This window comes from Lynx rufus, unplaced genomic scaffold, assembly GCF_022079265.1.
Source record: "Lynx rufus isolate CCGP_SWC_20201006 ecotype Redwood Valley unplaced genomic scaffold, mLynRuf1.p SCAF_8, whole genome shotgun sequence".
NCBI classification, from domain to species: Eukaryota; Metazoa; Chordata; class Mammalia; order Carnivora; family Felidae; genus Lynx; species Lynx rufus.
The window spans coordinates 50,584,710-50,589,341 of NW_025814896.1; the positions used below are offsets into that span (position 1 = coordinate 50,584,710).

A 4,632-nucleotide genomic window follows, 5' to 3' on the forward strand; every position below is an offset into this window, starting at 1 on the left:
ATTTGTGACCCAGTATGTGATCTACTCTGGAGAATGTTCCATGTGCAGTCAAGAAATATGTATATTCTGCTGCTTTAGGATGAAATGTTCTAAATATATCTGTTAAATCCTTCTGGTCCAGTGTGTCATTCAAAGCCGTTGTTTCCTTGTTGATTTTCTGCTTATTGATATGTCCGTTGTTGTAAGGGGGATGTTGATGTCCCCTTCTCTTATGGTATTATTATCAAAGAGTTTCTTTATATCTATGATTAATTGATTTATATATTTGGGTGTTTTCCACATTTGTGCATAAATATTTATAAGTGTTAGATATTCATAATTAAGGTGGATAGACCCCTTAATTATGATACAATGCCCTTCTTCATTTCTTGTTACAGTCTTTATTTTAAAATTATTTTGTCTGATATAAGTACGGCTACTCCAGATTTCTCTTGAAGACCATTAACATGTTCCATCCCTTTACTTTAAATCTACAGGTTTCTTTAGGTCTAAAATGTGTCTCTTGTAAGCAGCATTTATATGGGGCTTGTTTTCTTATCCATTCTGAGCCCTATGTTTTTTGATTGGATCACTTAGTCCATTTACATTTAGAGTGAGTACTGAAAGATATGAATTTGGTTCCAGTGTGTTGCCTGTGGAGCTGGTATTTCTTGTGATGTTCCCTGGTCCTTTGTAGTGTTTGTTGCTTTTGGGTTTTTTTGTTTGTTTGTTTTGTTTTGTCTTTTGTCCACTCAAAGAATGCCCCTTAAAATTTCTTACAGGACCTGTTTAGTGGTCACGAACCCCTTAAGTTCTTGTTTGTCTGGGAAAATCTTTATCCCTCCCCTCTATTTTGAATGACACCCTTGCTGGATAAAGAATTCTTGGCTGCATATTTTTCTGAATATATCCTACCACCACTTTCTAGACTGCCAAGTTTCTGTGGATAGGTCTGATGTTGATCTGTCTTTCCTTGTAGGTTAAGGATGTTTTTCCCTTCCTGCTTTCATAATTTCCTTGTCTGTGTATTTTGTGAGTTTGACTATCATACGCCATGGTGATGTTTGGTTTTTGTTGAATCTATTTGGAGTTCTCTGTGGCTTTTGGATTTCGATGTCTGTGTCCTTCCCCAGATTAGGAAAGTTTTCTGGTATGATTTGCTCACATCAACCTTCTGCCCCCTTTTCTCTCTCTTCATCTTCTGGGACTCCTAGGATTTGGATGTGAATCCTTTTTAATAAGTCAGAGTGTTCTCTAGGTCTTGTATCATGTTCTTTTGCCTTTGTTTCCTTCTTTTTTTCTGCTTCATTATTCTCCATAATTTTATCTTCTATAGTTGCTGATTCACCGCTCTGCTTTGTTCATCCTACCTATTGTGGCATCCATTCAGGATTGCTTCTTAGTTATAGCATGTTTAATTTTGGCCTAACTAGATTGTATTTCTTTTATCTTGCACAATGGGATTCTCTGGTGTCTTCTATGCTTTTTTAACCCTAGCCAGTAGTCTCATTATATTGGTTCTAAATTCTAGTTCAGACATCTTACTTATCTGTGTTGAGTAAGTCCCTGTCACTTCTTCCTATTCTTTCCTTGGGGTGAATTCCTTTATTTTGCCAGTTTGGAAGAGGAAAAAAATTAATAAAATAAAAAAACTTAAGAAATTAAAAACAAAACAAAAGATCAAATAAAAAAAGTTAGATCCCATGTGTGTTTCTGTCTGCTTGCTGAAAGAAGCTTGATAGGTGTGGTGATGCATTAAAGTTCTAAGAGGGAGGTGCTGGTGGCAGGACTGGATGTAGAAGACTCTTCTGCTGACCCTCAACTTTTCCTGGAAACGTGGACCATTCCCACCATAAGGGGACAAGCCATATGGCTGAACAACAGTACAGCAGTGCCTTCTCACCACCACCACCTGACCACTTCAGCACACTACTCTCATGGTGGGGGAATAGGCAACATGATGATGCCTATGACCTTCTACTTTGGCTTTAAGAATGTGTAACTACTGTTTTCTGGTTGGTGGTCAATAGAGCTTGAGAAATGGCAGGAGCTTTCTTGGCAGTGTTTTTACTAGCAATGTTCTATGAAAGACTCAAGATAGCCTGAGACAGCCTGCTGCATAAGTCACAAGTCAGCATCTGCTACAATTCCATGCCTGTACCAGGACCAAAAGGAGACATCCTTATGGGGACACACAGACTGTTGGGCAGCAGATGCTGAGCTTTCCTTGTCTCCTGCAAACAGTGCTGCATGTCATCCATGTGGTCATCAGCTATTTCCTCATGCTTATCTTCATGACCTACAATGGATACCTCTGCATTGCAGTAGCAGCAGGGGCCGGCACAGGATAACTTCTCTTCAGCTGGAAGAAGGCAATGGTGGTGGACATCATAGAGCATTGCCATTAATGTTAAACTCCATGGTGCAGCCTTATTGATTGCAGTGGGAAGTAGTTCAAGACTGAAAGACAGGATTCCTACTCCAATCTTCCCTTCTTGCTACTTATTTCCTTACACACACACGCGAGAGCTTTTGGTCTCTGAGCTACGGTGATAACCTTCCTGTTTTTTTTTTTCTAATGACCTGAGACTTCCTCAGACAAGATTCCCTCAGAATCTCTCCTCCCTCATCATCATCTTAGATCCAAGTTATATGTTCTTGTCCAAGCCAAGTAGCTTTCTATTCAAGGACTTGATAACCTACTTCATTTTTTAGTCTTCTGTTTTTATTTTGTTAACAGATATGAATTTGGTGGCTTTCTCCTGGGTTGGTGATGGAAAGAGATTCACTTCAGCTAGGATTGATGGGAGCTGAGGGAAATTCTTACCCAAATAAACCCAGAACCCAAACTTAACATTTGAGAGTGACTTCCCGCCTTTGGATTTGATAAGTGTGAGATACATTGTGCCTTTCCCTAGGTGTGATGTGTTGCACCAAAATCTTTACAGTGTGCAGAAGGGTGGTTTGAGACTAAATACAGGGCTGGAGCTCACAGAAGTGTGCATTATTAGGGGGCTGACTCATTAACTTGTGTTCCTACTTAACATTTTGATTAGAATGAACTTGTCCAACAACAACAACAAAAGAGATGACAACCAATTTGAGAAAATAGGAATAGATATTTTAAAATAAAACCATTGATATTCTTAAAAAAAGAAAGATTGACAGAATAGAGAAAAGAGGGAAAGGAAAGAAGAAGAAAAAGTAAGAAAAAATTTAAAAATTTCTTTAATAAAATAGAATAAAGAAAATGAAGTAGAAAATAAAGAAAATGAAAAGAAAATGAAGAGAATGAATTTAAAAAATTTTTTTAAAAATAAAAAAATTATTCTCCTTCAAGGAAAAAAGAAAAGAAAGAAAAAAGAAAACAATTTAAGCAAAAACAGAAGCAAAGAAAATGAACAAATAAGTGAATGAGCAAACAGAATAAAATTGGAATTAAGTTACCTCCAGTTTCCCAGAACTGAAACTATGAAGCTGTCTATATTCTGTACACTAAATGGGTGGAGTGACATGCTGTTCTTCTGGGGGATGTGCTTGGAGGGCACAGTTGGGCAGGGCTTGGTGTAACAACTATTCTCTACTAGATGGTTCTGGTTAGCTTATTGGGGTGGAGCAGTGTTGGTAGCCCTGCTATTAAGCACCCCTCCTTTGTCTCGAGCCTCTATCTACTCCCTGCCTCTACCCTGTCTGTGTCCAATCTGTCCGCCTACCAGGCAGCACCTCCCTCCAGAGTTTTGTCTCAGATGGTGTTGTGTTTTAAAACCCCACACTTCAGAGACCCCTGGGGCTTGGACCTGAGACCACTCTCTGGGGGAAAGTCTTGCTGAGCAATGGCTGGGTGTTGGCTTGCCCTAGAAAACATTCGTGCAGTCATGTAGCAACAGATGATCATAGATTATGGCAAATCACAACACATAGCCTGTGCCAGGTTTTGAAGCACCCTTGTGTCTTTGTCCTAATACCAGGAGACATGGCTGCTCTCCAGGGTCCACTGGGACCTTTGCCTGCAAGGAGGCCATATGGCCTCTACCAAATGCACTTCAAGCAGGGGAACTGCTTCTCCCCGGGTGGCACACAGATCCCTCAGACCCTACTACCTTCACGTGGGGATTCACCCTACTTCCTCCCCACAACACTGCCAGGCACTGAGCTCTGAAACTTCAGATTTTGCGCTCCACTGTTTATAGAATCCTGGTGGTATTGAAATCTTCTTTCTCCCCATCAATGGTTTTGGGGAATAGATTTCTTGTTCAGTTCCCTGTGAGTGTTTTCACTCTTTCTCTTTCTCTCCAGGAACTTTCAGGGGGGAGTGCTTTCCTTGCACTATCCCAATGTGCTGCACTCTCCCCCTTTCTCTTTCTCTCTCTGTCTTCTCTCATCAAAAATGACTCCCTACCCTCCAAGGCTTTTCTCTCCACCAGTTCACCTCTCTGCACTGCATACCTGCTGAGTTCTGAGGCTCAAGTTATGCAGATTTTTGTGCTAATCCTCAGATCAATTTCCTAGGTGTTCAAAATGGTTTGGTGCTGATCTAGCTGCGTTTCAGAGACGAGACAAGCTCAGGATCTCCATGATGCTCTGCCATCTTAGCTCCTCCCCTCCCTCCCCTCACTTTCAATATGCAAGTGTCTTTAGGTTTAAAATGAGTCT

At 40.5% G+C, this 4,632-nt stretch overlaps 1 pseudogene; it reads left to right on the forward strand.

Moving 5' to 3' along the window:
• Window positions 1–1,806: 1,806 nt before the first annotated feature.
• Window positions 1,807–2,387, forward strand: LOC124503889 (high affinity copper uptake protein 1-like; annotated as a pseudogene).
• The last annotated feature ends 2,245 nt before the right edge of the window (window positions 2,388–4,632 follow it).